The following is a 19,844-nucleotide window of genomic DNA, read 5'->3' as shown; positions in this document are numbered from 1 at the left end:
ACTAATAACAAATCAGATATCAGAAAAGTGCCAACTTCACTAATTAAGTAGAAATATTTCAATCCTTAAGGCGAAATATGTTCTTTATCAAGATTTCTGAGTGACCCCAACACCCCCATTTCGGTATTGGGAATATAATACACATGTTATTTTCATTTTTCTTTACCATATCATATTTTATTTATTTTATTTCAATGTTATTTTGAATTTTATAAGAAGTTTGAGTGATAGAGGAAGTGTATACAATGATGTCGACATTTTGCGTAGAAGAAGAAGAAGGAGAAGATCCGCCATTGTTAGCTCTGTTATGAGATTTACAGTTTTTCAACATTTGTGGAGCAGGTGAGTTATTCCCAAGTGGGTGCGTGTACATGCTTATTATCTAAAGTATGTAGAGTTAGTGAGACGTGCCAATTAAGGTGAAAAAAGTGTGGTAAAGTGAAAATAAGTGCGTCTTTATAAGCAAACTTTTGGGTTTTGTTGCCTCATATTTGCGGTGGTCATTCCTGCCCTCCTACGCATTGTCACGCCCCCATATTGCCTCCATAGATAGCTTATGCACCCATACACCTCCCATGCGCGGGATAGTTTGATAGTTGAAGCGGTTACTGAGATATGGTGGTGTTCTTGTGTTAGGCAGTGTCCGCCATCCTGCCTTCCACATCGGCCCTCTCTGTGTTAACTATTTTCAGTTTTTCTTATTTACTACGCCTTGTCACGCCCCATATTGCCTCCGTAGATAGTTTGTGGATCCATACACCTCCCATATGCGTGATAGTTTGATAGTTGAAGTGGATAGTGAGATATGGTGGTGTTATAGTGTGGTAGGCAGTCCTTCACCCTTTCCTACGCCTTGTCACGCCTCATTTATACTATTACTACCACCACCACTACACTACTACAACAACTACCACTATTCCAGAGGTGCACCATGGCTTGCCACAATGTCACAATGGGTTCTTGGAGAGCCGCTGCTGTTGACTTGCTGCATGTCTCCTCTCTGCGGCAAAACTCACAAATACTCCACTCACCAAGTTCCAGAGGGAGAGGTGAGTGTGTGTGGGTGTGGGAAAGGTGTCCTCAGGTGTGCTGTGAGTGTGGTGTGTGTGTAAGTGTGTTTTTTGTACGTTTTTGTAATGTCAACTATAGCTACCTATGTATAGTGGTTTTTTTTTTTTTTGGTGTGGGTTGGCTAGGGTAAACTTATTGTGGGCGTTTTCCAGGTGTGATATAAGGGTTGTTTGTGGAGTGTGTGTGTGTGTGTGTGTGATGCAATATTTTTAGGTAATTTTTGGTGCGTTTTGGTTAGGTAATGTTTGTCTTGTTTCCTCCATATCTCTCTCCACAGGTTACCTCCAGGCTTTTCCTTCCATAGACTATTTCCTCCATGTTTCCTCCACCTTCCCTCCAATTTTGACTCTCCTATCTCACTTCTATCATAGTCAAAATAGTACTTTTCTAAATCTCACTTCAAAACCTGACAATTTTTCTCATTTTTCCCTCCACCACCTCCTTTTCTTTCCTCCATATCTCCCTCCACACACCAAGCTGTGTACTGTGCTGGTGTGTGCAGGTGTGGGAAAGGTTTCCGCAGGTGTGGTGTGTGTGTGTGGTACGTGTGGTGTGTGTGTAAATGTTTTTAGTGTAAGCTACTATATATTTTTTGGGTGTGTGTCTTTTGCATTTGCCAGTGTTTGCAAAGGGTTGTTTGTGGTTTGTTGGTGTGTGCAGGTGTGGGAATGGTGTGTGCTGGTGTGCTGTGTGTTTGGTGAGTGTCGGGTGTGTGAAAGCGTGTTTTTCCTTACAATTTTGTCTCATAAACCTCAATTTTTTAACTTGTTTTGGCCGGAAAATATTTGTCTTTTTAAAATCCTCCTAATACCACCACCACCACCACCACCACTGTCCAACCACACCCACAACCACCACAAACAACCAACATTACCACATCAGATGCTCACAAAACCACACCATTTCACTACCACCACTAGTACTATTATAACCACCACCACCTCCTCCCAACAGGATCACCAGCCACCACCGGCCGTACTAAAGGAAGTGGCTCTATGTAGGGATGGAACATAGCAACTACACCAGCTGGGACACACCTAGCCAACTGTGAGTATTGAAGGCTGTTTTAGGGTGTTTGAAGACTTTGAGGGTGTTTAAGGCTACTTTAGGGTGTTTTAAGGCTGTCTTAGGGTATTTTTAGACTGTTTTAGATTGTTTAAGGCTATTTTAGGGTGTTTGAAGAATTTTAGGATGTTTAAGGCAGTTTTAAGCTATTTTAAGGGTGTTTAAGACTGTTTTAGTGTTTTTAGGGTTATTTTAAGGCTATTTAAGGGTGTTTAAGACTGTTTTAACTATTTTAGGCTATGTTAGGGTGTTTTAAGGGTGTTTCAAGATATTTACAGTACATGCACACACCATCGCTCCATCAGTGCTTCATCTTCTCGCTTTGTGTGTTTTTTATGATTCAGTGACAAAGTGACTAACTGTTTTCAGGGACACTGGGTACGGTGGCTTGGGGAGAGGGACCATGTGGCCTGAGGGGAGGGGTGGTGGCCGGTGGGCAGTGTGTTACTGACCAGTGTGGTGTAATGGTGTTGTCATTGTCACCCTTGAGGAATTCTGAGGGTGAGCTGGCTCTATTAGATGAATTACAGGATTCTGAGGACAATGAGAGTCAATCAGAAGGACTCATTAGTGACTCACATGAGGAATATTTGCCAGAAAAGGACAGTGAGGCCAGGAGCTCCCAGGAAGAAAGTGATGGAAGTGGTGAGGATGACAATTAAGGGAGATGGAAAGCATAGATGTTGACAGTACCTTGGCATGTGACTGGCCATATGTGCTGAAGGGCAGGAGATCCGCACTTCAAGCAGGAATGCTGGAAAGAATGAAAAAAAAGAAAAGAAAAGAAAAATTAGGTTGCTTATCAACAATAATGAGATGATGAGTGAATGTATCCAAGATTATTTATAGAAGCCAGTAAATATTGGTACAGAATGAATAACCAACATACTTGAAATGCAAGTTGCAAAATTGATCTCTGCATGTGTCACCAGATCAGTGGTGGGGCAGGTGGGCCATGTTTCTGGCAGGATTGCTGAAAAAAGGTGGTTAATCAACAGTAATGAGATACTAATGCATGATAAGTAGACATATCCAAGATCAAATACAGTAAAGCCAGTATATATTGGTACAAAATAATCAACATACTTGAAATGCAAGTTGCAGAATTCATCTCGATACAGGCGACCCGAATTTTGTCGAGCAGCTGGAAGTGGTGGCACTTCTTGTACGAAGTCGTGCTGCTGCTCTTCAAAGTCAGGGTGGCCTGCATCAATAGGAATAGGAATATTCCTGTCTTTACATATATTGTGCAACATAGCACAAACATGCACCATCTTGCACACCTTCAATGGTGGGCTGACCCGGACCTCACTGTGCAAGACATGAAATCGGTGTTTCAGCTGCCCAGTGCCTCTTTGGACAACACTGCATGTCTGCTTGTGAACCCTGAAAGAAAACATCAATGATAATAACAGCCATCATATACCATTAACCTGTCAATGTGATGGGGACAATCAAAATTCTATCCAGGTGTTGTTGTATTAAATTATTTTCATGATTTATTTTTCTTGCTCTACAAACCAATATGTATTAGTAGGAACTGTGGCACTGTCCAAATGAAGTGGTCCCTCCAGTTTTCCTCGTTTCCCAGCTCCACCCTCACAGCTCTCACTCAGCCGACATGACATCTATTGAAAATATGATAACCAAAACATTGAAGTAATGCAGTTCACAACCTGCACAGTGGGACATCTTGCCTCAAACTGAATTCAAATTCATACCGCAAGTCCCAAGGCCACCGTGATTGGTTGAATAAATTATGATTTTTTTTTTCATTGGCTGCCAGTTCACTTTCAAACGGAAGTAACCAATCAGCGGAAACAATAGCTCAAACAAAACGAGTCACTAATGTTGGCCCGCACGCTAGCCGCTGCCCTGGGTCGCGCCAGTCTGTCTCTGTTCTATTGACTCGGGAGTGAGATCGCCAAAAATACGATTAAATTTTTGAAATTTGGTATCACCATTATAAATAGGTTGCGCCTTATAAATATAGGATTAAAAATACTCGTAATGAGGAGCTCTATCTCATGAGGTGGGTAAAAAACATTTAGTGGAATGTGGTGAAACACTGGAATAATACCGTTTTTGTATGTTTTGTAATGTCAACTATAGCTACCTATGTATAGTATTTATTGTTTTTTGGTGTGGGTTGGCTAGGGTAGACTTATTGTGGGTGTTTTCCAGGTGTGATTTAAGGGTTGTTTGTGGAGTGCAGGTGTGTGTGTGTGTGTGTATGTATTTACCTAGTTGTAGTTTTACAGGGCCTGGGCTTTATGCTCGTGTGGTCCCGTCTCCATATCTAGACTTATCTAATTTTTCTTTAAAACTATGTACACTCTTTGCTGACACCACTTCCTCACTCAAACTGTTCCAAGTCTCAACACATCTTTGCGGGAAACTAAATTTTTTAACATCTCTCAGACATCGTCCCTTCCTTAGTTTCTTACTATGCGATCTTGTGCTTCTAAAGTTATATTCTTCTCTCAGGATCAGTTTCTCATTATCCACTTCATCCATTCCGTTAATCAATTTATAAACTTGTATCAGATCCGTCTCTCTCTCTCTGCTCCAAGGTTGGTAGATCCATTGCCTTTAGTCTCTCCTCATATGCCATCCCTTTAAATTCTGGAACCATTCTTGCAGCCATTTTTTGTAGTCTCTCTAATTTTCTTATGTGTTTTTTATGGGGAGTCCACACAACTCCTGCATATTCCAATCTAGGTCTTATTTTAGTACTTATCAATTTCTTCTTCATTTCCTTGTCCATATAGTGAAATGCTACTCCAATATTCCTTAGCAAATTATACGTCTCTCTGAAAATTCTATCAATATGGCTTGTGTGTGTGTGTGTGTGTGTGTGTGTGTGTGTGTGTGTGTGTGTGTGTGTGTGTGTTGCTTGATGCAATATTTTTTGGTAATTTTTGGTGCGTTTTGGTTAGGTAATGTTTGTCTTGTTTCTTCCATATCTCCCTCCACAGGTCCTCCTGGCTTTTCCTTCAGTAGACTATTTCCTCCATGTTTCCTCCACCTTCCCTCCAATTTTGAGTCTCCTATCTCACTTCTATCATAGTCAAAATAGTACTTTTCTAAATCTCACTTCAAAACCTGACAATTTTTCTAATTTTTCCCTCCACCACCTCCTTTTCTTTCCTCCATATCTCCCTCCACACACCAAGCTGTGTACTGTGCTGGTGTGTGCAGGTGTGGGAAAGGTTTCTTCAGGTGTAGTGTGTGTGTGGTACGTGTGGTGTGTGTGTAAATGTGTTGTTTATTGTGTAAACTATATTTTTGGGGTGTGTTTTTTTTTGCATTTTCCAGTGTTTGCAAAGGGTTGTTTGTGGTTTGCTGGTGTGTGCAGGTGTGGGAATGGTGTGTGCTGGTGTGCTGTGTGTTTGGTGAGTGTGGGGTGTGTGAAAGCATGTTTTTCTTACAATTTTGTCTCATAAACTTCAATTTTTTCACTTGATTTAGAAGAGTGTGCAGTTTTAAATGTGGACATAAAAGTGTGGACGATGAGAATTAATGGAGATTGAAAGCATAGGTGCATTTCCATTGTGTTTTAACGGGCTAAAGAAGGCATTATGGGTATCTCCTATCTCAAAGCCCACCAACTATTTGACTGCTAGTGTTCTTATTGATGTAGTGATAATTACTCCTGCAGTGTATCACTTGTGTCACTATATATCTTGTATTATCACTTCACTTATTCTCAATGTGTCACTGTCAAGCACTTCACTTACTTACCCACTGCTTCAATAACACTCTGAATTTATGGCCTCCGCACACTGAAACTCTAAGGTCTCTCTCTCTCTCTCTCTCTCTCTCTCTCTCTCTCTCTCTCTCTCTCTCTCTCTCTCTCTCTCTCTCTCTCTCTCCAGTTTTATTTATTTCAGATTGTGTTAAGAATATGGAGAAAGACGGACCAAGGCAAGAAGAGGAGGAGGAGGAAGAGGAAGAGGAAGAGGAAGAAGAAGAAGAAGGAAGAGGTGGAGGAATATGAGAAGAGGAGGAGAAGAAGAAAAGAGAGAAAAAGAAAAGGTAAAATAATAAACATTGTCATTTCATAAAGTTTTTGCTATTTCAATTCTCTCTCTCTCTCTCTCTCTCTCTCTCTCTCTCTCTCTCTCTCTCTCTCTCTCTCTCTCTCTCTCTCTCTCTCTCCTCCTCCTCCTCCTCCTCCTCCTCCTCCTCCTCCTCCTCCTCCTCCTCCTCCTCCTCCTCCTCCTCCTCCTCCTCCTCCTCCTCCTCCTCCTCCTCCTCCTCCTCCTCCTCCTCCTCCTCCTCCTCCTCCTCCTCCTCCTCCTCCTCCTCCTCCTCCTCCTCCTCCTCCTCCTCCTCCTCCTCCTCCTCCTCCTCCTCCTCCTCCTCCTCCTCCTCCTCCTCCTCCTCCTCCTCCTCCTCCTCCTCCTCCTCCTCTAAATACTATTACTATTATTACTATCCCAGTGTGACCTGTTTGACCTCTGACCTTTGCTGCAGGACTCCTTGGACTGGGAGTTCACTGTGACCCGAGAGGAGGTGGCCACTCAATGCTGAGGTCACACGGCTCCCTTCCTTATGCAGGTCAGTGGTGTGGTGTGTGGTGTGGGGAGGTGTGGTTGGGTTGGGCTGGGTAAGATTTTGAAGCATTTTTTAAGGGTATTTTAAGACAGTTTGACATATTTCAGGGCAATTTAAGACAGTTTGACATGCTTTGAAGGCAATTTAAGACAGTTTGGCATATTTTGAGGGTATTTTGAGAAGTTTGACATATTTTATGGCCATATTGAGACAGTTTGGCATGTTTTGAGAGCATTTTGAGACAGTTTGACATGTTTTGAGGGCATTTTAAGACATTTTGGAGGGCATATTGAGACAGTTTGGTTTTGAGTGTATATTAAGACAATTTTGGAGGTTTTTAGGGAAATTGAAGACAGTTTGGCAGATTTGGAGGGCATATTAAGGTAGTTTGTTATGTTTTGAGGGAAATTTGAGACAGTTTAGCTGGTTTTGAGGCCATGTTAAAATAGTTTGTCATATTTTGAAGACATTTTTAGACAGTTTGGCATGTTCTAAGGGCATATTAAGACAGTTTGACATGTTTTCAGGGCATATTAAGAGAGTTTGGCAGATTTTGAGTGCAATTTAAGAAAGTTTGGCAGGTTTTGATGGCATTTTTAAGACAATTTGGCAGGTTCTGATGTCATTTTAAGGTAAAATAATAAACATTGTCATTTCATAAAGTTTTTGCTATTTCAATTCTCTCTCTCTCTCTCTCTCTCTCTCTCTCTCTCTCTCTCTCTCTCTCTCTCTCTCTCTCTCTCTCTCTCTCTCTCTCTCTCCTCCTCCTCCTCCTCCTCCTCCTCCTCCTCCTCCTCCTCCTCCTCCTCCTCCTCCTCCTCCTCCTCCTCCTCCTCCTCCTCCTCCTCCTCCTCCTCCTCCTCCTCCTCCTCCTCCTCCTCCTCCTCCTCCTCCTCCTCCTCCTCCTCCTCCTCCTCCTCCTCCTCCTCCTCCTCCTCCTCCTCCTCCTCCTCCTCCTCCTCCTCCTCCTCCTCCTGTGCTAATACTATTACTATTATTACTATCCCAGTGTGACCTGTGTGACCTCTGACCTTTTGCTGCAGGACTCCTTGGACTGGGACTTCACTGTGACCCGAGAGGAGGTGGCCACTCAATGCTGAGGTCACACGACTCCCTTCCTTATGCAGGTCAGTGGTGTGGTGTGTGGTGTGGGGAGGTGTGGTTGGGTTGGGCTGGGTAAGATTTTGAAGCATTTTTTAAGGGTATTTTAAGACAGTTTGACATATTTCAGGGCAATTTAAGACAGTTTGACATGCTTTGAAGGCAATTTAAGACAGTTTGGCATATTTTGAGGTTATTTTGAGAAGTTTGACATATTTTATGGCCATATTGAGACAGTTTGGCATGTTTTGAGAGTTTGACATATTTTATGGCCATATTGAGACAGTTTGGCATGTTTTGAGAGCATTTTGAGACAGTTTGACATGTTTTGAGGGCATTTTAAGACATTTTGGAGGGCATATTGAGACAGTTTGGTTTTGAGTGTATATTAAGACAATTTTGGAGGTTTTTAGGGAAATTGAAGACAGTTTGGCAGATTTGGAGGGCATATTAAGGTAGTTTGTTATGTTTTGAGGGAAATTTGAGACAGTTTAGCTGGTTTTGAGGCCATGTTAAAATAGTTTGTCATATTTTGAAGACATTTTAAGACAGTTTGGCATGTTCTAAGGGCATATTAAGACAGTTTGACATGTTTTCAGGGCATATTAAGAGAGTTTGGCAGATTTTGAGTGCAATTTAAGAAAGTTTGGCAGGTTTTGATGGCATTTTTAAGACAATTTGGCAGGTTCTGATGTCATTTTAAGACCCACTGCTTCAATAACACTCTGAATTTATGGCCTCCACACACTGAAACACTAAGGTCTCTCTCTCTCTCTCTCTCTCTCTCTCTCTCTCTCTCTCTCTCTCTCTCTCTCTCTCTCTCTCTCTCTCTCTCTCATGTTTTGAGGACATTTTAACCCTTGGCTTACGGTGGACGAATTTATTTTCCGTTCCCTACTCACGGGTAATTTTGAAATATCAGAAATATCAGTTGGTTTCAGTCACTATATGATCCAGTAATTCATTATTGAGTAATGCCAAGAAATAATGACACAGCCCCGCGCCAATCTTCAAATGTCAAACAGGAAAAATCATGATTACCGATACGATCGCCGTCTCTCTGGACGGAACAATTTTATCATATATGTACGATCACCGTAAGCCAAGAAGGGTTAAGATAGTTTATCAGGTTTTGAGGACATTTTAACACAATTTGACATCTCCTCCTCCTCCTCCTCCTCCTCCTCCTCCTCCTCCTCCTCCTCCTAATACTATTACTATTATTACTATCCCAGTGTGACATGTGTGACCTCTGACCTTTTGCCACAGGATTCCCTGGACTGCGACTTCACTGTGACCCCAGAGGAGGTGGCCACTCAACGCTGAGGTCACACGGCTCCCTTCCTTATGCAGGTCAGTGGTGTGGTGTGTGGTGTGGGGAGGTGTGGTTGGGTTAGGTGGGTTGAGTTGGAGTGGGTAAAATTTTGAAGCCATTTTTAGGCAGTTTGGCATGTTTGGAGGGTATTTTTAAACAGTTTGGCATATTTTAAGGACATTTTAGACAGTTTGGCATGTTTTGAGGCTATTTTGAGACAGTTTGGCATGTTTTGAGGATATTTGAAAATAGTTTGGCATGTTTTATGGCCATATTGACATGTTTTGAGGGCATTTTGAGACTGACATGTTTTGAGGGCATTTTAATACAGATACAGTTTGGAGGGCATATTAAGACAGTTTGGTATGTTTTGAGGACAATTTAAGACAGTTTGCCAGGTTTTGAGGCCATTTGAAGACAGCTTGGCAGGTTTTGAGGGCATATTAAAACAGTTTGTTATGCTTTGAGGAATTTAAGACAGTTTTGCAGGGTTTGAGGACACTGTAAGACAGTTTGGCAAGTTTTGATGACATTTTAAGACAGTTTGGCATGTTTTAAGGGTATTTAAGACAGTTTGACATGTTTTGAGGCAGTTTGGCATATTTCAGGGCAATATAAGACAGTATGGCATGCTTTGAGGGCAATTTAAGAGTTTGGCATATTTTGAGGGTATTTTGAGACAGTTTGACATATTTTATGGCCATATTGAGACAGTTTGGCATGTACATATTGAGAGCATTTTGAGACAGTTTGACATGTTTTGAGGGCATTTTAAGACAGTTTCAAGAGCATATTGAGACAGTTTGGTATGTTTTGAGGGTATGTTAGGTCAATTTTGGAGGTTTTTAGGGAAATTGAAGACAGTTTGGCAGATTTGGAGGGCATATTAAGGCAATTTGTTATGTTTTGAGGGAAATTTGAGACAGTTTAGCTGGTTTTGAGGCCATTTTAAAATAATTTGGCATGTTTTGAAGACATTTTTAGACAGTTTGGCATGTTCTAAGGGCATATTAAGACAGTTTGACATGTTTTCATGGCATATTAAGAGAGTTTGGCATACTTTGAGTTCAATTTAAGAAAGTTTGGCAGGTTTTAATGGCATCTTTCACACCACTAGTTCTTGCATCTAGCACGCCACATTCTCTCCAGGAACTCTTTCACAGCCTCAATCATCCTTTCATTCATCTCCCCACAAAGTCCCAGCAGCACCACCATCCATTCCCTTCCTGTCATCTCCACTCTGTCATGCCCCAGCTCCCTCAGCACCACTTGCATCATTTCATACCTGTCTCTGGCATACTTCACACACTCCAGCACCACATGCTCCACCGTCTCATCCTAGAAGAGTGTACGGTTTAAAATGTGGACATAGAAGTGGCAAGGATGACAGTTAAGGGAGATGGAAAGCATATATGTTGATTTAGAAGAGTCGGCACTGTCCCCAAGAAACCATCCCGCGTGCTTGCCTTGATTCCCGGCTCCCACTTCACAGCTAATCCACCCAGCTGATTTGACGTCACATATATGAAGCCACGCTATTGGTCAGAGAGAGAGAGAGAGAATATGAAAATGCATAAGGAGAGAGAGAGAGAGAATATGAAAATGCATAAGGAGAGGGAGAGAGAAAGAATATGAAAACGAATAAGGAGAGAGAGAGAGAGAGAGAGAGAGAGAGAGAGAGAGAGAGAGAGAGAGAGAGAGAGAGAGAGAGAGAGAATATGGTAACGAATAAGGCAGCGTTTCTCAATCTTTTTAGCCTTGCGTAACCCTTCAAATACATGACATGTCTCAAGGAACCCCTACACAAAAACAAAATTATATACCATATATTTCTCTTTTAATGTGATGTCAAATCTGCTGGGTGGAGGAACTGCGAAGGGGGAACCGGGAATCGAGGCGAGCGCATGGGATGGTTTCTCGGGGACAGTGCCGAAGAGTGTATGGTTTTAAATGTGGACATGGAAGTGTGGAGGATGAGGAGCGGCCAGGCAGCCCTGCACTGCATGCTTCCCTCCATACTTTCTCTGTCTTATCTGATCCCTTTCCTGACATGTCAAACTGTCTCAAAATGCTCTCAATACATGCCAAACTGTCTCAATATGGCCATAAAATATGTCAAATTGTCTCAAAATACCCTCAAAATATGCCAAACTCTTAAATTGCCCTTAAAGCATGCCATACTGTCTTAAATTGCCCTGAAATATGCCAAACTGTCTCAAGATACCCTCAAAACATGTCAAACTGTCTTAAAATACCCTTAAAAATGCCAAACTGTCTTAAAATGTCATCAAAACATGTCAAACTGTCTTAAAATACCCTTAAAAAATGCCAAACTGTCTTAAAATGTCATCAAAACATACCAAACTGTCTTACAGTGTCCTCAAACCCTGCCAAACTGTCTTAAATTCCTTCAAAGCATAACAAACTGTCTTAATATGCCCTCAAAACCTGCCAAGCTGTCTTCAAATGGCCTCAAAACCTGGCAAACTGTCATAAATTGTCCTCAAAACATACCAAACTGTCTTAATATGCCCTCCAAACTGTATCTGTATTAAAATGCCCTCAAAACATGTCAGTCTCAAAATGCCCTCAAAACATGTCAATATGGCCATAAAACATGTCAAACTATTTTCAGATATACTCAAAACATGCCAAACTGTCTCAAAATACCCTCAAAACATGCCAAACTGTCTAAAATGTCACTTCACTTATTCACTTATTCTCTATGTGTCACTGTCAAACACTTCACTTACTTACCCACTGCTTCAATAACACTCAATTTATGTATGGCCTCCGCACACTGAAACACTAAGGTCTCTCTCTCTCTCTCTCTCTCTCTCTCTCTCTCTCTCTCTCTCTCTCTCTCTCTCTCTCTCTCTCTCTCTCTCTCTCTAAATTTAATCCAGTTTTATTTATTTCAGATTGTGTTAAGAATATGGAATAAGACGGACCAAGGCAAGAAGAGGAGGAGGAAGAGGAAGAGGAAGAAGAAGAAGAAGAAGGAAGAGGTGGAGGAATATGAGAAGAAGAGGAGGAGAAGAAGAAAAGAGAGAAAAAGAAAAGGTAAAATAATAAATATTGTCATTTCATAAAGTTTTTGCTATTTCAATTCTCTCTCTCTCTCTCTCTCTCTCTCTCTCTCTCTCTCTCTCTCTCTCTCTCTCTCTCTCTCTCTCTCTCTCTCTCTCTCTGATCTTAATCCAGTTTTATTTATTTCAGATTGTGTTAAGAATGTGGAGAAAGATAGACCAAGGCAAGAGGAAGAAGAGGAGGAGTAGGAGGAAGAAGGAAGAGGTGGAGGAGGAGAAGGAGGAGGAGGAGGAAGAAAGAAGAGGTGTTGGAAGATGAGAAGAGGAGGAGAAGAAGAAAAGATTAAAAAAGAAAAGGTAAAATAATAAATATTGTCATTTTATAAAGTTTTTGTTATCTCTCTCTCTCTCTCTCTCTCTCTCTCTCTCTCTCTCTCTCTCTCTCTCTCTCTCTCTCTCTCTCTCTCTCTCTCCTCCTCCTCCTTCCTTCCTTCCTTCCTTCCTTCCTTTCTTTCTTTCTTTCTTTCTTTCTTTCTTTCTTTCTTTCTTTCTTTCTTTCTTCCTTCCTTCCTTCCTTCCTTCCTTCCTTCCTTCCTTCCTTCCTTCCTCCCTCCTCCTCCTCCTCCTCCTCCTCCTCCTCCTCCTCCTCCTCCTCCTCCTCCTCCTCCTCCTCCTCCTCCTGTGCTACTACTATTACTATTATTACTATCCCAGTGTGACCTGTGTGACCTCTGACCTTTTGCGGCAGGACTCCCTTGGACTGTGACCTCACTGTGACCCAAGAGGAGGTGGCCACTCAACGCTGAGGCCACACGGCTCCCTTCCTTATGTAGGTCAGTGGTGTGGTGTGTGGTGTGGTTAGTTGGGTTGGGCTGTGTTAGGTAAGGTTTTGAGGCAGTTTGGCATGTTTGGAGGGTATTTTCAAACAGTTTAGCATGTTTTGAGGGCATTTTAGACAGTTTGGCATGTTTGAGAGCATAGATTGGGTTGGGAGCAATATGGATTTTGAAAGGGTAATGCAATATTTGGCCTGAGGATGGTAACAGAAAGAGCAGTTGAAATGCAAAAAGATGTATACATGTGTTTGGTGGACTTTGAGAAAGCCTTTGAGACGATTAGACAGGAGGAAATGATTGACGTGTTAAAGGAGATTGGATTGGATGGCAAAGATGTAAGAATGATAAATAACCTATACTGGGAACTAAAAGCAGCAATAAGAATAAAAAATAAAAACACAGAATGGGTAGAGATACAGAGAGGAGTGTGGCAAGGCTGTGTACTCTCACCAGACACAGAATGGGTAGAGATACAGAGAGGAGTGTGGTAAGGCTGCGTACTCTCACCAGACTTGTTCTCGTTGTATGGACAAAAATGTTTGGAGGAGATGGAAGAAATGGAGGGAATTTGCATTGGGGGAAGAAACACAAACAACATACATTATGCGGACGATACAGTTTTAGCGGCAGATTCCGAGGTAAAATTGCAAGCACTCATAGATAGTTTAACCCTTAACGTTCGGTGATTGTTTCGGGATGATTGTAGCGTCACGTGCAGAGAAGCAGGGATCGTTCCGGGAATCATGATTTTTCGGCGCTAAACGTTTGAATCTCTCCCCCTCACTGTTGGTCCTGGGGCAAGTGGAAGTCTCTGGCATCTTTTCTCACTCACCTCTTTGAGCCTGGAGACATATGTTCCCTCACATAGGTCATCTTTTCCCATTTTGAGGCAACATCTAGCAATCCCCGTGACCCGGAGTTAGGTTTCGGTACTCCGAGTGATGTTATGTCAGTGTTACTCGGTAATGACATTGAGGATAGTGGTGAAAATGAAGACAGTGATTTTTTTATTAAGACAGAAGAAAGTGAAGACTCCAGTAGTGATTCTGATAGTGATCTGGGAGACAGAGGCCAACCCTCACAGCGACGTTCATAAACCTCCTCACATACTCCCCTCGAACAATGCGCTGGTGTGTGTCACCCATGGTTGCCTCTACAGGATTGTGCTTGTCGGCCAAGTCACGTCAGTCCCATTGCCAAGAAGAGTTGCCACATTCCAATTATTATAAAAATCCACAATATATGTAATATGTGGTTTATTTTTATTTTTCTGTTTTGAACATCATTTCATCTGAGTTCACATTTTCATGACATGAAAGTGCAAAAGTTCCTACTTTTACATCAAATTCATATGCCCAAATGGAGAGAGAGAGAGAGAGAGAGAGAGAGAGAGAGAGAGAGAGAGAGAGAGAGAGAGAGAGAGAGAGAGAGCGTGGTGTTATCTGAGCTTGGGGGGTATTTCTTAGCGGCGGATTCTGCCATGAATTTTTTGACGTGCAATAACTTTGGTGTGAGAGGTGATGACATGTTGAAAACTATATTGTTGTACTCAGAATAACACAAAGAAATATGCTTTTATGAGGAAAAGAATATTTTAGCATTTTTGACAGGTGTGATTTTTCCTCGCTGTAACAGACAGAAAGTAAATCAACCCCCGTACTTTAAGGGTAAGAAAGATAATGACCAATATTAGCATGAATATAACTCTAAGACCAATATTAGCATGAATATAACTCTAAGATCAACGTATACTCAAGCGTTATGTATGGTCCACATTAATGTATGGCTCTGAGACATGGACGATAAAGAAGAACATGATCAAAAGGTTAGAAGCAGTAGAAATGTGGTTCATGCAAAGAATGCTGAGAATCCCTTGGAGTGCACGGATCACTAATGAAGGATTGAGAAGAGTAGTAATGGAAAAAACACCGGTGAAGAGTATCAGGAGGAGGCACCTAAATTTTGTGGGCCATGTACTGAGAGGACATGGACTGGGGAGAGAATGCTTGTTGGGAAGAGTATAAGGAACCAGCGAAAGGAAGACAGAGGGTCAAGTTTATGGACACATTGGTGAAACACGTCAGTGAGGGCTGGACAACTGTGGATCGGGTTAGAGTGGCTCAAAACAGAGGAGGATGGTGTTCCATGGTCGCCGACGTCACGTGACAGGCACCTCGGTAAAGGTAAAGATAAAGGGTTGGGTTAGGTTGGGTTATGCTGGGTTGTTTTGGGTTAGTTTGGGGTTGGGTTGGGTTATGTTGGGTTGTTCTGGGTTAACTTGGGTTGTTTTGGGTTAGGTTGGGTTGGGTTGAGTTGGGTTGGGTTATGATGGGTTGTTTTGGGTTAACTTTGGTTAGGTTGGGTTGGGTTGAGCTGGGTTGTTTTGGGTTAGGTTAATTTCTGTTCAGTTTAGTTAAGTTAGGTTGAGTTCTGTTAGGTTGGGTTGAGTTGCGTTCAGTTCAGTTTACAAAATAGTGAAGGTGACTCAATGTAAACCTATCATTACAGGAAAGTCAAGCCAATGGTCCCTGAATGTTGCCAAGGAGACACACTGCACCACCAAGCCAAGCCAAGCAAGCCACAATGCAACACAAGCCTTCTACAACACCTACAGCCATCAGCAACACCCAGAGTACAAGACAACACCTGGAGTCATGAAGAACAGTTAGGATGGATTAGCAGTTTGGAATGTTTTTCTTTTAAGGACATTTGAAGACAAGTTTGGCATGTTTTATGGTATTTTAAGACCATTTGGTATTTTAAGACCATTTGGCATGTTTTTAGGGTGAAGATATTGGCCATTAATCTTCTGATGTCTATAAACCTTTTCTAATGTCAATAAAATGGTTTAATGGTACTCAACCTCAAGGTAAAAATGTCTCCAAGTACTGAAGGGGTTAAAATAGTGAAGACTGTGGCCATTAATCTTGTCACCTCCTTAGACCCTTGCTAATGTCAATAAAATGGTCTAATGGTACACAAATGTCAAGGTAAAAATGTGTCCCAGTACTGAAGGGGTTAAAATAGTGAAGACTGTGGCCATTAGTCTTCTGATGTCTATAGATCTTTCCTAATGTTAATAAATTGGTCTAATGGTACACAGATCTCAAGATATCCTAGTATTGAAGGGGATAAAATAGTGAAGACTGTGGCCTTTATTCTTCTGCCCTCTATAAACCTTTCCTAATGTCAATAAAATGGTCTAATGGTACACAAATGTCAAGGTAAAAATTTGTCCCAGTACTGAAGGGGTTAAAATAGTGAAGACTGTGGCCATTAACCTCCTGATGTCTATAAACCTTTCCTAAAGTCAATAAAATGGTCTAATGGTACACAGATCTCAGGGTAAAATGTGTCCCAGTCCTGAAGGGTTTAAAATAGTGAAGACTGTGATCATTAACCTTCTGATGTCTATAAACCTTTCCTAATGTCAATAAAATGGTCTAATGGTATGCAAATCTCAAGGTAAAAATGTGTCCCTGTACTGAAGGGGTTAGAATAGTGAAGATGATGACCATTAATCTTCTGATGTTTATGAACCTTTCCTAATGTCAATAAAATGGTCTAATGGTACACAGATCTCAGGGTAAAAAGGTGTCCCAGTACTGAAGGGGTTAAAGTAGTGAAGACTGTGGCCATTAACCTTGTGACCTTCATAGACCCTTCCTAATGTCAATAAAATGGTCCAATGGTACACAAATGTCAAGGTAAATGTGTCCCAATACTGAAAGGGTTAAGAAAGTGAAGACTGTGTCCATTAACCTTGTGACCTCCATAGACCCTTGCTAATGTCAATGAAATGGTCTAATGGTGCACAAATCTTTAGGTAAAATTGTCCTCCAGTACTGAAAGGGTTAAGATAGTGAAGACTGTGGCCATTAATCTTGTGTCCTCCATAGACCCTTCTTAAAGTGAATAAAATGGTCTAATGGTACACAGATCTCTAGGTAAAAATGTGTCCCAGTACTGAAGGGGTTAACATGTCATACTAACCAACCACATTACCCCTTACACAGAATAATTATTTATGTTACAACTTTGCCCACTAAGACTAAGTTAACAGTAATTGTAATGGGAGGCACTGCAAGGTTTTCTTCATTTTTCAGAATTCTTATTTATTTATTTATTTTTTCTGTCACCTCCATTACTCCCCAAAAAATTGTTAAGCTGCTCCCAAGGGATGATTCACCCCCAGTTTGGGAACCACTGTCTTGGAAGGCCTCATAAAAATACTGAATTTTTGTGGCAAGGTGCTAGAAATGTGTGTGTGTGTGTGTGTGTGTGTGTGTGTGTGTTATTGGAAAGTTTTTTTTTGTGTGGGTTTTGAAATAAGTTTGTGTTTTATACTGTGAATTTATATTTATGTGAAGATTTTTTGTGTTTTGAAGTGAGGTGAGGCTGTGTGTGTGTGTGTGTGTGTGTGTGTGTGTGTGTGTGTGTGTGTGTGTGTGTGTGTGTGTGTTTTACCTAATTGTATTTACCTAATTGTAACATATGGGAAAAGAGCTATGCTCGTACTGTCCCGTCTCCGTATCTACTAATGTCCAGCTTTTTCTTAAAATCATGAATATTCCTTGCGTTGACCACTTCCACGTCTAAACTATTCCATGCTTCCACCCTTCTATGAGGGAAGCTATATTTTTTCACATCTCTCCTATAAGTGGCCATTTTAGTTTTTCCCATGCCCTCTCGACATTCTTTCATTCCACATACACAGATCTTCCCTATCCATTTTTTCCATGCCAATCATCACTCTGTATATTGCTATCAGGTCTCCCTTTCTCTTCTGTTTTCCAGGGTCGGAAGTTGCATTCTGTTCAGTCTGTCTTCATAAGTCAAATCTCTTAAGTCAGGCACCATTTTTGTTGCAGCCCTCTGTACTTTCTCTAGTTTCCTTATGTGTTTCTTTAAGTTCGGAGCCCACTGTATTGTTGCATATTCAAGCCTTGGTCTTATCATTGCAGTAATTATTTTCTTCATCATTTCTTCATCTAAATATACGAACGCCACTCTTATGTTCCTCAATAAGTTCAATACTTCTCCAATTATTTTGTTTATATGTCTCTCTGGCGATAGGTCATTGGTAATTGTCACCCCAAGGTCTTTTTCTTCATGACTGATTTTTATGTCTTCATTTCCTATCTTGTACATACTCCTGATTCTTCTTTCACTCTTGCCAAACTCTAATTTCTTGCATTTTGTCGTGTTGAACTCCATTTGCCATGTACAGCTCCATTTCCATATTCAGTCCAAGTCTTCCTGGAGTAGTTCGCAATCTTTGTCACATCTCACTTTTCTTAACAATTTTGCATCGTCTGCAAATAGGCTCACATAACTGGACACCCCATCCACCATGTCATTTATGTAGACCGCGAACATTACTGGTGCCAACACTGATCCCTGTGGAACTCCACTCTCCATCAAGCCCCATTCTGATGGTCTGTCCTTAATTATTGTTCTCATTTCTCTTCCTACCAAAAAGTCTTCCATCCATTTTAGTAAACTGCCATGCACTCCTCCTACCATTTCAAGTTTCCAGATCAGTCTCCGGTGTGGTACCTTATCAAAGGCCTTTTTTAAATCCAGATATATTCCATCAGCCCAACCATCTCTTTCCTGTATTACATCTATCACCCTCGAATAGTAACATATCAGGTTTGTCGTGCATGAACGCCCTTTTCTAAAACCAAATTGACACTCACAAAGTATGTCATTTTTCTCCAAGAAGTCTGTCCATCTATTCTTCACCACCCTCTCACACATCTTAGCTACCACACTTTTAAGTGACACTGGTCTATAGTTCAATGGGTCTCTCTTGTTACCTGATTTATAAATTGGGACAATGTTAGCTCTTTTCCAGTCTTGGGGCACTACACCTTCCCTTAATGAGGCATCAATTACTTCACAAACTTTTTCTGCCAGTTGCTCCTGCATTCTCTTAAAATCCATCCTGATACCCCATCAGGTCCCACAGCTTTTCTCACTTCTAGACTCCCCATCATATTCTTGATCTCCTCCACAGTTACTTGAAACTCCTTCATAATCCCTTTCTGTTCCATTACCAGTGGTTTGTCAAAAGCAGTCTCCTTTGTGAATACCTTCCGAAAGCATCCATTCATAGCCTCTGCCATTTCCTGGGATCCTCACTGCATACTCCATTTACTTCTAAACTTTCAATACTTTCTCTATTTTTGATGTTGTTGTTCACATGTCTGTAAAAAAGCCTTGGTTGGTCTTTACATTTATCAATTATATCCTTTTCTTGTTTCTTTCTTGCTTCTCTTCTAATCAACACATATTCATTTCTTGCTCTTTTGTAACTTTCCCACTGCTTAATCCGTCTTTTCCTTCTCCACCTCTTCCATGCATCCTCTTTTCTTGTTCTAGCCTTTTCACATCTATCGTTAAACCAGTCCTGCTTTCCAACTTCTCTATGTTGTCTTATTGGTACAAATTTTTTCTCACCTTTGTATAATTTTATAAATTCCTTCCACTTTTCATTTGCTCCCTTAGCACTCTTGAATTTCATCCAATTTGTCTCTTGAAAGAATTTCTTTAGGTTTCCAAAATCTGTCTTGGCATAATTCCATCTTCCCACTTTATATTCTTCATTTCTTCTAGATTTCTCTTCATCTATCACCTTGAACTCCAAAACTGCATGATCACTCTTTGCTAAAGGGCACTCCACCCTCATCTCCTCAATGACCATTGGCTCTGTACTAAAGACCAAGTCCAGTCTTGACGATGCTCCCTCTCCTCCAAACCTAGTATCTTCTTTGACCCACTGAGTTAACACATTTTCCATTGCCAGTGTCAATAGTGTATTTCCCATGTTGTCTCTGATCCTTCCATTGACCAGTCCTCCCA

General features: G+C 41.3%; 2 long non-coding RNA genes across 2 annotated transcripts; both read left to right on the top strand.

Annotated features, from left to right (window-relative positions):
• The first annotated feature begins 256 nt into the window (after nucleotides 1-256).
• Nucleotides 257-2,668, top strand: LOC123501593. The gene is made up of 4 exons (XR_006673676.1): nucleotides 257-342; nucleotides 923-1,049; nucleotides 2,026-2,118; nucleotides 2,506-2,668. It is a non-coding gene; the product is annotated as an uncharacterized LOC123501593 (long non-coding RNA).
• A 9,778-nt stretch (nucleotides 2,669-12,446) lies between these two features.
• LOC123501591 lies at nucleotides 12,447-15,708 on the top strand. The gene is made up of 3 exons (XR_006673674.1): nucleotides 12,447-12,498; nucleotides 12,890-12,974; nucleotides 15,486-15,708. It is a non-coding gene; the product is annotated as an uncharacterized LOC123501591 (long non-coding RNA).
• The last annotated feature ends 4,136 nt before the right edge of the window (nucleotides 15,709-19,844 follow it).

Source organism: Portunus trituberculatus, chromosome 9, assembly GCF_017591435.1.
Source record: "Portunus trituberculatus isolate SZX2019 chromosome 9, ASM1759143v1, whole genome shotgun sequence".
Lineage (NCBI taxonomy): Eukaryota > Metazoa > Arthropoda > Malacostraca > Decapoda > Portunidae > Portunus > Portunus trituberculatus.
The sequence above is the reverse complement of the archived record's forward strand: the minus strand, read 5'-3'. Positions and strand labels throughout refer to the sequence as shown.